This window comes from Magnolia sinica, chromosome 11 (assembly GCF_029962835.1).
Source record: "Magnolia sinica isolate HGM2019 chromosome 11, MsV1, whole genome shotgun sequence".
Classification (NCBI taxonomy): Eukaryota; Viridiplantae; Streptophyta; class Magnoliopsida; order Magnoliales; family Magnoliaceae; genus Magnolia; species Magnolia sinica.
In genome coordinates, this window is record NC_080583.1 from 27627162 (window position 1) to 27640099 (window position 12938).

Sequence of the window (12938 nt, forward strand, 5' to 3'; positions counted from 1 at the left end):
TGCTGGATACCATCGAGCCGATATCGATGCCATCGATAGATGCTCGATCCCATCAAAAAATTCAAAAAATCCATGTTAGTTGCTGGAAAGTTTTGGTGTTACTACTTGATAACATCGAAGGAGTTCGATACTATCGACAGATCCTTGATGGGTGGCCGATGCCATCAAAGGTCCCATCGAGTGCATGCATAATTGCATAAGTGCGGGATTTATTTCTTATTCTGGTTGTGATAGTATATATATCGGGTGTAATCAGGATTAGGGTAGAGAGAAGGCTTTCTAACTGGTTCCTAAGGGTTCAAGGGTATAACTAGAGATTGTAAAGTAGATTCGAGGCTTATTCGAATTGATAAGACTCTATCTCTTGTAATTTATGCTTTCATAGTGCATTACTCGTTGCTTTATGTCGTGTTTTTTTTCTACAAGGGTTTTTTAACATAAAATTTGGATTGTTCTTGTTTGGACTTGGTTGTGTAATTGCATGTACTTTGCTTGATTTATCTCTAAGTGTTTCCACGGCTCCCCAACAAAATTGTGGGCGATTCTTCCATGATGGAATCTAATAGATTTTGAGTGGGTGTTTATAGAATCCCCATTTATCTGAAGAAATGATTTATTGAAATAATGAGCTACTCATTCTATTAATATGGGCACATTTGAGATCACTTGAATATTTGGGAGTTCCTCTATGAAGGCCTTTGTAATTGCATCATGACAGAAAATAACACAGGGGGAGATCATGAAAGCCCATCGACTAAGTGCCATAATCAGAAAATCCTCGTGGATTGATGATAAAAAGCTTTTTTGAATCATGGGCCACGCTCTATTTGAGATGGCATTGTTCCTACTAAATAAAAATCACCTTCAAATAATTCAGGCCCAATAGATGATTGCTATCGTGTAACAATATGAAGCATTGAAAAATAGCCTTCTACATTGTGAATTAGATGTGCCAAAATGAATGTAGTTCTTTGGAGTGAGAGTATACCCTTAGTTGTAAAATTGAGGGAGTTTACAGAATGCATGTATGGAACAATGGAGAGCGTGCCACTTGCATTTTAAGTGTTTGCTACATCACACATACTTGTTGTTCACACATGCGCCAACTAGGTTATGGATTTATGATGTAGAGCAGGTCGCGGACAATTTCATGGCCAAGATGGATTAAAAAAGGCCCGGTCGACGACATAAGTGATCTGGACCGTCAGGACCTTAAAATGAGCATATCTCGCAAACTGAAATGTGTTACCGGATGTGCCATATATGATTTTAGGGTAGGACAAGATACTTTAGCAACCTAACCTTGTTGTGCCAGGTTGCCCACGCTGAATTTGTGAGATTCCATCAAATCGATGGTCGAAATCCTTGTTTATTTTCATTTTTACTATTTTTAGTAAGTTTTGGTTTGATTGTAACTCTTCATCCGTTGGGCTTTATGAGTTGTGTCCAACATGGAAAGTGCTTAGAATAATTAGGAGAATCACATGGTCAAGCCAAATAGGACACTATTTTGACTGAAAGTCATGATGACTAGTAGGAATCATGACAGTCCATAAATAATAAGTTTACTATTTATAGTAAGTCACGATTTCTAGGAGTTTTAGTTGTAGTTTAATTCTGAAACTTCTTCCAAGGTTTAGTATCCCTAAGGATTGTAAGCTCATTTATTTCAATCATCAATCAATTTATGAAATTTCTAGAATTGATCAATTTTCTTATTTTTCCTCATGGATTCGAGGCATCTCTATGAGGAGTCCAGAGAAGTTCCGTGGATTTGAAATAGTTATCGCCTTGAGGAAGATGGTGCTCGACCTCAACATGTCCTTCCTTGCGTCAGTTTGATTGAGAAGGCTTAAACTCTAGTCTTGTGACCGAAAATCACATAATCTAACAATTGTTCAGCCAACCAATTTGTACGTTAAAATGATAATGATTTTACATAAGGTAACATGGAAGACAATTGTGTAGGCTATGGATCATTGCCTTTTCCTCTTTTTCTCTGTACCTTGCTTTCCTTTTCTTTATTTCTTCTCTTCTCTCTCTCTCTCTTTGTTTTTATTTTTATTTTTTACCATAGTCCAACATACAACTAGATCTCATAGAGAAACATTCCTTACTACATGCTATAGTTGCACTATAGTATTACTATAGTACCATGCTTCAATGATGCCGCAATGTCCTTCTATAGCGACGCTAAGATACCATCGTTTATCTTGAGTCCTAATATAGGAAGGACGATCAGCGTTCCTAGGTTGCCTGTCAACAATGTAGATGGGTTTTGTCCTAATATAGGAAGGACGATCAGCGTTCCTAGGTTGCCTGTCAACAATGTAGATGGGTTTTGGCTCCACCTTGAGACCTTAGTTTTTGCTTTCTTACTTCTATCATTGGTTGTTAAGTTGCATATATGTTTGATTGCATCATGATGGAAAATAGCTTAGGGGTAGACAATGTGTCATAATCAAAATGATCCTCTTTAGTTGATGATGACTATAGTTAAGCTTGACAATAAAAGCTATATGGAATGGTCTCAATTTTCTAAAATGTATATTGGCGGGAGTAGAATGGTTAGTTAATTATAACATAATAGGAAATAATAAAAACAGACGTCTAATGATTTATCCCACGAAAATTGGGAAAGTGGCAACATAAGGGTGATGTCTTAGTTCCTACATCCTATGCAACTAAGTATTGTGGAATGTTTGGATTTAAGAATTTTTTTTTTTGTCATTATTAAAAAAAAAAAGAAGAAAAAAGAGAGAGAGAGAGACCAGAACTAAAAATAATAGTTTAGTTTAGTTTTATACAAAATTTTAACTTTGTTTGGAAAATACATGTGTTTTTATGGAATAAATTTGAAGTCTATTTAAAAAACTGTGTTATGTTAGATTTAATATTACATATACAAAGTATTGTCCATTAGACATCTATTCACTATGTTATGTTGATTTATAACTCATTTAAAGTGGGCACACTATTTGAATAATTTAATTTAAGTTGCATATTTCTCATGTGTTTGGTTTATGATTGTAGATATCCTACCTGAGATAGGAAGCCTACTTGACTTGATCTTGACTAGCAACCAAAACTGACTCTAAGAACACAGATCATATCATTAATTAGCCTAGAGATCTTCCACTATCCAATTAGAGGTTACCAGGTGACTCCTTAGGAAGAAAAATGATCAAAATGCATCAATATTAGATTTATTTTTTTTTCACAATATTAGTTCCCTCATGGGTCATTTTAAGTATATCCCATACTTGTTTTGTCGTTGCATATTAAATGATTTTTTTGAATTTATCCAATGAGAGGGCACAAGTTATGACATTTAAGGCTTTTGCATGAGCGCCACTTTCACTTTTATGAGTATTTGTCCATAAGTTGTAGGTTACTTCTTTTATGGATGTAGTTCTATCCTCGGCTATTACTTCCATGATTGGAGGGGATCATTGAGTCATAGTGGCTTGTCATACACTTTCATCTATGGATTTGAGGAAGATTCTTGTCTGGGCTTTCCAATACGAATATTTTAAGCCATCAAAGGGAGGCAGCCTGGATATGGATATATCTCGAAATTTAACATCTTATAGCTCCAGATCTAGATCTAGGAAGTAAATCCAATCAAGAGTAACCTGCTCTAATACCACTTGAAAATGGAGCTATTGATGTCCTAGAGTGGGGGTGAATAAGACTAAATGAAAATTTTTTGTTAGAACAATCTCAGAGAACAACTTCACAACATAAACTAATATTGAAATATTGATTTCAATTGAGTCGTAGGAGTACATTCACCTAGTAGCTTAAATAGGACAATCTTATTTCACGACATTCTCGATCTCACTATATCAAGATAATAAATACAAGGAAAAGATTATTAGACACCATCAGACAAATAGAATTATAGTGGTTCGGTGTTAACACACACGCACTCTACTCCCAAAATTACGCATAATTTTGGCTTTCCACTATAACAAAAGTTTTCACAGGTTAACCTTAACAACCTCTTATAGTTTGTAATTTTCACGGGCTATCACAACTAAGCTCAAGTGATTTTAAATGGCTTATCACTTCTCAACTCGATGAGGATTTTTCGAGCAATCTCATTTAACCCAAAGTAAAAATAATTTAGCAAACAAGAATGCATCTTCTTGAAGACGTGAGTCGAAGTGAAGATTTCGATGAAGCCTTTAAAGATGAAGCTTTAGTAGATGCACTAATACATTAGTTTCTTAGATGAAGATAATTCAGTGTATACACAACTAAGAAGGATATAGGGATATATAATTTTTCAAAAAGAAAATCCATATAAATTGCAAATTCGATCCTCTATTCTCAAGTTGAGTATATGCTACTCTTTATCTGAATTTAACAAGGCTTGAGAAGAGAATTGAATAAGATAAAATATACACTATGCCAAAATCGTGGATTTGCGACGGACCAAATCTGTCATAAAACCAAATAAATGACGGATTTTGTCTGTCGCTTGGTCCATCGTTGTTTACTAGGTCATTTTTTTCCGGATGGATAAAATCCGTTGTTGAATCTGTGACGGATAAGGTCCCTCGCATATTACCGACGGATAAGATCCGTCGTAAAAAAAAATCCGTCGCTGAAATTTGGAAAAAACCACCCGAATTATTCGTCATTTAAAATATTGGCAATGGATGAGATCTTTCGCTAATATGTGGAGAGCAATGGACCTCAAATCCTTCGTCCATTTTGCAGAAATTAGCAACGGATTTGGTCCGTTGCTAAAATATTTGCGAATTAAAAAAAAATCATATTTGTTTGTATTTGTTTTGAATCTTACACCTAATAGTCATTCAAAAAAAAATTCACATGATCATAATCAATCAATGATTAAACGTGTGCGTGCTAACATTCATCAAGACAAAATAATCAACACAATACCAATACAACAGTTACGTTCTATTTAATGTTTTCAGACTACAAATGCACATGAATGTCACAGGAAAAACTGTACATCAATTGGGACTGAGAGTAGCTACAACATCTCCTCAGCAAATCACAACCATAAAACAGAAGATGAGACCAGCCGGCGATAGGGCAGGCATGCTTTGATGCTCTTCGACATCTGATAACCACAATAGAAGCCTCTACTAATTCTTTAAACTCCAGCACTCCAGCTACCAGAGCAAACATCAAACATGCAACAATGAGGATACCATCCAAATACACACAAACCATATACAGTAAATACATGTGAAAAGAAAAAAAAACACAACATATAAGAGTGACCATGCCAAATACACATATCCAATGTAGTCCCTGTCTAAAGCTCACTTTTTAACCATGCTAATGAAATGCCCACATCAACTATATTATACAATGCCCATGGCCACATATAAAACCTATTCCAACTAATAAGCATTGCCACATTTATGTGTAGATGAGTACTCTTATCATAGAAATAGACTCAAGTCTAAGAAAGTCCATGCTCGAAAATCATGCTTACCTGAACAAACTTAAATTTCAACCAATAGACATCAATAGCCCCTGTAGCCTCTCACTCTAACCAATGGCTAAGAACACGCCCTTTAGCTCTACATCCTTGGTGAGGTCACCACTCGCCTTCAGCTCTACATCTATGATGAGGATACATAAACATTAGATTAAAAGCAGTGGTGATTGAACTCATCATTAAAGGAATCAAGTGTTTGTTCTATCAAAATGTTTTGTTTGAAAGCAAGTAAACATTAAAAATGCACCCATTTCCAATCTGCTGCCTTTCATCAAAGCTAGAAACAAAATGGATGGCCTATCCTACACATTTTCATCAAGCCCATCCAAGTAAACAGTCCTAAATGAATTTGGGGCTAGCCCAACTTCCCCTCACTTTGGAAGACTTAATTCCAAATTAAACAACAATCCTAATAAATTGATATGCAAATGAATTGAGCATCCAAACACAAAAAACTTAATAGAAAAATCCAAGCCCATATGCTCAAAACACCCAACACCAAAATTCCACCCATCCATTAATAACTAAACAACTCAACGCAAGTGAAAGTGCCAATCTCATTATTACCATTTTGCACATCATAGCATAGGAGGTTTTAACAGCCCGTGGCTTGATAAGCATCACTCTATCATTTTTCATTAAAAAATGAAAAAAGAAAATGAGATGAACTTCAGCTACTTACTGTCTACTAATGTCTTCCCATGTATGGGATTCTTTATCCAGGCCATAGTAAAGGCGTATTATATCTCTCCCTTTCACCAAGGTTGAACTGATACGCTTGTTCACTTCATCTTAAAAATGAGAAGAAATTTGGTATTTTATAAGACTAACTACTAAAGGAGACTGAGAACTGAGACAACAAGTTTGCTGAGCCCACACACAAGTGAACTGTTGCCCATCCACATAAAAGAACATGTGCCAATATGGTGCAGGATCCAAGCTATTCATCAGGTGGGCTGCACTTGTTTATATCAAAACTAGGTTGTTCCACTCAAGTCAGCCAAAGTGTACAAAACAAATGGATGGCTAGAGAAAAAAATTGTTTTAACTAAGCATTTCTTTTGTTAACTGTTTCTCATCTGAGTGAAATGGCCTTATTTTGGCCAGAATATCTAAACTGTGTCACATACCTAATGGAAATCTCATATCCTGTACATGTGTGCCACATTGGCATGTGTGCCTGCATGTGGATGGGAAAGGCTTCACGCAGGTGTGGGAGTAGCAACTTCTTGAGGCAATATACCAGACCTTGTGAAAGAAACCATGCAACAACTAATAAGATTTTATTTGAATACTGAGGGCCTTGTTGCTTATCTTTTGAAAGCAACCAAAATAACTTTCAAGAATAACTGAAGAAGAAAAACCAACAACATTTTCGGAACTTCATTCAGGCGCATTGGTTTTTCTCTGGAGTGACCATTCATCAAATCCATGCCATGGGTTGTTCTTAAGATTGTTATTTGCAATGTACTACAAATAGAAAGATTTAAGATTTTGGATTAACAATGTACAACAAGATAGTACAACTATGTGCATCCAAACAAATCATTCATGACAAGAGTAAAAGCAGCTTGCTTTTCAAGTACAAACCAAAATAGTTTAATAAAGAGAGTAGAGAAACCATCTAAAACAATGTAGCGGCCATTACATAACTACTTTTTAATACCTTGGTCTTTACATGCCATATTCCTCTTTCATAATTTCCTAAAGAGAAATGATTTAGTGGGTGAAGTGTATAGAAACCTTCCCATACACAGTAACATTTGGCCTCACGAGCATGTCACTTACTTGGACCATCCATTTGTTCCAACCCATTCTTCTTCCACTACTATGCACAAAAGATTACAAACATTCCCTAATTCAACTTACCAGTAACTGAAGAAGTGGATAGAGCCATTTCCATGTGAAGATCAAATTGTAGTAGAACAAATGGATAGTGTTTGGGACTTTTCCATCTCATGCAGCATGTGCTTAGTTCTGCCCATTTAATAAATCCAAAAATCAGTGATAGATAGTGGTTCACAACACTGTTTTAAATTTATAGATTTAAAAAATAAATAAATAAACTAACTAAAAGGCAACTTGGCAGGTTAAGGAAGCATCAGGGATTAAGTGTCCACTATATGCTATATGGTCTTGAGAATCTGGGAAATTAAAAATATATATAAAAAATAATTAAAAGAATACTATATTTTGGCTCATGTGAAAAGACAGTCCATGAATTACTCTCCCATTGACAAATAGAGTCCCTACAAATGAGTCCCTACATGAACAAATGCATGAAATGGAAATAGGTGCATGTTGTCACTATGAAATTAAAAAAATGGCTTCCCTCCATTTTGGTCATTGACTATATAAATCCAGTCAAACTTGAGCATCCAAACACACATTTAAAGAATCGTGAGATTGTCTTCACTTTGACTTTTTGCTGAGAGCAAAGACAACAGAAACCATCAACAAAGAAAAAATGGCTTCTTTGACTTTTCCCTGAGAGCATTCTCCTTAATTTGACAAATCTCACCTGCTTGCAGAGGGAGAAGACCTTCCCAAGTTCTCATGGTCTAGATTTTTTGTAACAACACCACCAATATGATGATTATGGTGTCCTAATACTTCCCAATCAGCTTTTTATTGTCTGAGCATTGAAAGGAGAAGAGATTGGTGAATGTGCGCGGGCATATGTTGGCTGAGGCACGATTTACAACACATGTATGTCCTAACACATGTATGTTGAATATAGACCCTTGGTCATTTACAAATTGGCAGAAAGGAAAAAAAAGGCTATATTGTTACAACATGTAGAGATCATCAGGTTCAAAGAAGTTGACCCAGGCCATCCACACCAAAGCTAAATACCAAGTTCAGGAAACAGCTAAATCAGATTCATGACTATAACTGCTACTATGCATGAATTCCAAATTTAGATGTTTGTAAATGTTAATAAAGAAAATAGAAATAAATAAATAAAAGACAGAAGGTGAAATTCCCATTTTCAAAATTACTCAGCTCCTCAAAATTCTAAAATCCCCAAATCCCTAATTTATAAAATAAAAAAAACACCAATTTGGGGTCCACATTCAAATCTGTAAGCCCTAAAATCCCCAAATCCAGATCGGATTTGTTGGGTAAGGTGGGCTACACGGCCCATTGCGACTAACATCACCGTGGGCCCCACTTAGCATATCAATAGGTTGTATGACAAATAAACATTCTGGTGGAATCCACCCTAAAATCCGAAAAACCTTAAATCGGAATTGTGATTAAGAGAGATTGAGAGAGAGAGAGAGAGAGAGAGAGAGAGAGAGAGAGAGAGAGAGAGAGAAATACCTCAATGTTGCTAGAGATTTAATCCTTCAACCATGAATTCAGAGAGAGCGAGAGGGCGTGTGCGGGTAAGGTGGTCGGCAACAGGATCGAGTAAGGAAGAGAGAGGAGGGAGAGAGATCGACAGGAAGAGAGAGAGGAGGGAGAGATCTGTAGGAAGAGAGAGAGAGAGAGAGAGAGAGAGAGAGAGAGAGAGAGAGAGAGAGAGAGAGAGAGAGAGAGAAGGGACTAAGGGCAAGAGAGGGACAGGAGACTGGTTAGGGCACCGGCCCTAACCCGTCTTCAAATGAAAGGGAAGCAGATTGGCTGACGTCATCAAGTTTTGTGGGTCCCATCATGAGGTATGTGTTATATCCAAACCGCCCATCCATCTAGCGTGCTCGTTTTAAGTCTTGAGATGAAAAATAAGATAGATCTAACTATCAAGTGGACCACACTGAGAAAAGCGTTGGGGGATTGAACGTCTACCATTGAACCCTTTAGGGGGTCACAGAAGTTTTGGATCAATATGATTTTTTTTCCTCTTTATCCATGTCTTTGTGACCTTATGAACATATTGGATGGAAAATAAACGTTATGATGGGCCCTACGAATTTATTAACGGTGAAAATCATCATCCTGCTGGTATTTGTGGTGTGGTCCATTTAATCTTTGGATATGATTCATTTTTTGGATAATTCTCTAAAATGATCTTGAAAAATGGATGAATGGTGTGGGTTGATCCCAAATTTTCAGTAAATCCAAAGCTCAAGTGGACCATGTCACTCCAAATAGTGTGGAATAATGATTTCCATCATTGATACCTTTCTTGGGCCCACAGTAATGTTTATTTTCCATCCAACCTATTCATAATATTAAATAAATATGGATGAATAGAAAACACAAACATCAGTTTGATCTAAAACTTCCGTGGCCTCCAAGAATTTTTCAATGGTAGAGGTTCAATCACACTATCTCCTGTTGTGTGGTCCACTTGAGCTTTGGATATGCTTCCTTTTTGTTCTCTAGACTTAAAATTATCTGTTAACATGGATGAATGGATTGGATAAAATCAATAAATAATGGTGGACCCCACAGAGTTTACTCAGTATGCTAAGGGTACTGAGTTACTTTGTACACAATTCGGTTTTGTTAGAATACTACCCAGCCTGGACGGTAATCCTGGCAGGGCTATTTATAAGGCCCGTATCCTAGTCTGTACCATTCCATAACCTTCCGCGGTCCTTCTGGTTGAATTCTGGCAACCTTCGCACTGTATCCGACATTTGCCCGCGATCCTAAGCTTGGTCCCACATACCAATGTCGGCTCGATTTGAAACTTGTACCTTAGCGACCGCATCGTCGCCATGGTTCTAACGCCACAACTTGCGCACCGAACCGATACCCAAGTCAGAAGATGTGGGCCTGCGTTCAATTTGAAGAAAACGCCGAGCGTTGTGAATTTCGAGGGAATCTCTACAACATGTCCCATCAATCAATCAATCACTCATGTCAAGTACAAGTCAAGTACAAGCCATACCCAAGTACAAGCAACTCATCTCTCTCATTCCCAAAGTTAACTCTCTCTCTCTCTCTCTCTCTCTCTCTCTCTCTCTCCACCCATCCCTTTCTTACAACACATCACTCCACCCATCCCTTTCTTACAACCCATCACTCAACCCATCACCCATCCTTATCACCCCATCACTTCTCTTTCTCCCTCATTTCTCAAAAAAATCTCCCAAGCAACATCCCATGTCCAAGCTCCCTCCCTCCCAAACAACAAGTGTGGCCCACTTTTCCTACCCTCTCATCTCACATTTCAACCGTTCATTCATCATCTACCATCATCAAACTTGAAGGTAAGGAGCTAAGGAAGCTAAGGGAGCAAGGAGAAGGCCTAGAGGTGGGTGATCTTTAAGTTTCTACCGTTGATTTTATGATTTGAGGGCCCACTTGTTGATGTGAGCCATTTTGATGTATGGGTTGTATCAATGGAGGGCCCATAGTGGGGGGTCCCTCCTCTCCATCACCGTCTCTCTCTCTCTCTCTCTCTCTCTCTCTCTCCCTCTCTCTCTTTTGTTATGGGTGTGGTCCACTAGATCCACACCGATCATGGACCCACCATGATGGATGTATTCTATCGACGCCGTCCATTTGCTTTATCCATGCCATCCAGTGGGCCTGACTTGAATGATGGAAAAACACAAATATTATACTCATCAGGTGGGCCACGTGCATGTGGGACCCACCATGATGTCCATGCCGTTCAGCGTCTCTGGACGGTGGGCGAAGTAAGGGTGGATAACATGGAGTGCGTGTACTGACAGGGGTGTGTACTTACAAGCTAACAAAAGAAAAAAAGGGGCTTTTGGAGGGGGGCTGTTCATGCAGGCCCTACCTTGGTGTACGAAGATTAATCCACGCCGTCCATTCCATTCTCCAACTCATTTTAGGCATTGAGCCGAAAAATGAAGCTGATCCCACTTTCTGGCGGGCCATACCATAGGAAACAATAGTATTACCATTGAAACCCACCTTGATCCTTCTATTCGCCAAAAATGGGCTGCATATTGGACTCATTTGGTCAGTCTTGGACCGTGAAATCCAATGGCTGGAGTAGATTCATCTGATGTGGGCCCCACATGGAAAAACCATAGAATTTTTAATTTTAAAAAAACACTAAGCATTAGGCAGCGCTGCTGCAGCTGACACACCAGAGACGTGTAGGCAGCGCCTGTGGCGTCTGGGCGGTCGAACAGCAAGGACCATTGGGTCTCAACCGTGGGCCTCACCTTGATCTGTCTCGATAATCCACACCATGCATTTTGATGGGGCCCCTTAGGGCTGTGATCCCTCCAAAGATCAGGCCGATCTAACGCTCAGGTGGTCCACATAACAGGAAACAGTGGAGATTTAACGTCTGCCATTGGAACCCTTTTAGGTCAGTACAGATGATTTGAATCAATATGAAATTTGTTTTTACTCTTCATCTAGGTTTGCGTGACCATATGAACGGATTGGATGGCTTATAAACATTATGATGGGCCCTACGTGGAGCCCACAGTGATGTACGTGTTTTATTCACACCGTCCACCCCTGCCGTGGACGGTGGAGCTTACCTAGATGTATGTGTTTTATCTCTGCCATCCAGCCATTTTAGGTGGCTGCTGGACGATAGGGGGGACCCCACCATAAGGTCTATGTTTCATCCATGCTGTCCATCTATATGGGACCCACCCCACGTATGGGGGTTGCACCTCGTGTGTGCGCATGTGTATATATATATATATATATTATATTGTATATATTATATATATTATATTATATATATATATATATACACATATATATGATGGTGGGCTTTTATGGGACCTACCATGATGCAAGTGTTGCATCTAAGTTGTCTAACCATTTTGAAAGTTCATTTTATGGCACGAGCTAAAGCTTAAAACGGATCTATAATCAAGTAGACCACCCAGAAAAGGGCAGTGAGGGTTGAGCTTCTGCCATTGAACTCCTTGCTGTCACAAGAGTTGGATCATCAAGAAATTTGTTTTACTCTTAATCCAAGTTTGTGTGACCTCACGACTAGATTGGATTGAAAATAAATGTTATGGTGGGCCTTAAGAATTTTCATGGTGGAAATCATGGTCACCACTGTTATTTGGAGTGTGGCCCAGTTGATCCTTTGATATAGATACATATGAGGCCCATGTGATCGGCCCATCTTGATATATTTGTGGCCTGTTGTTGAGGCCCACTTTGATACATATGAGGCCCATTTGACGTATTGGAGGCCCATGGGTCGAGGCCCAATGGGATGTACATAAGGCCCATTGTAATGTGTTTCCACCGTGGTTTATGTGATGATCTCGATGGCGGGCTACGCCTTGGGAGCAATGATGGTTTGACGTCCACATTGTATGGATAATGTTGGTTAAATGTCCGCATTATCACTCTCCCTAGGGCCCATTGATATGCCCATACTTGTAGTGTGTAGGCCGTCTAGGCCATTTTCGCTATGCACAGAGCCATCACTATATAACATGCTTAGTATAGATCCATGATTCATGATCATACGCATCATATGTATGCTTGATATGAGGAATGACTGATCATAGCATATGCCCTCGGGCAAATTGTTTAT

The 12938-nt window shown here is 38.5% G+C and overlaps 1 long non-coding RNA gene across 2 annotated transcripts; it reads right to left on the minus strand.

Moving 5' to 3' along the window:
- Nucleotides 1-4966: 4966 nt before the first annotated feature.
- Nucleotides 4967-6389, minus strand: LOC131218318 (uncharacterized). 2 transcript variants are annotated; one of them, XR_009157637.1, is made up of 3 exons: nt 6168-6389; nt 5480-5609; nt 4967-5150 (listed from the first exon to the last, which is right to left on the minus strand). It is a non-coding gene; the product is annotated as an uncharacterized LOC131218318 (long non-coding RNA). The 2 variants fall into 2 exon arrangements; XR_009157636.1 differs by having other exon boundaries at nt 5480-5603; nt 6168-6385.
- Between the last annotated feature and the right edge of the window lie 6549 nt (nt 6390-12938).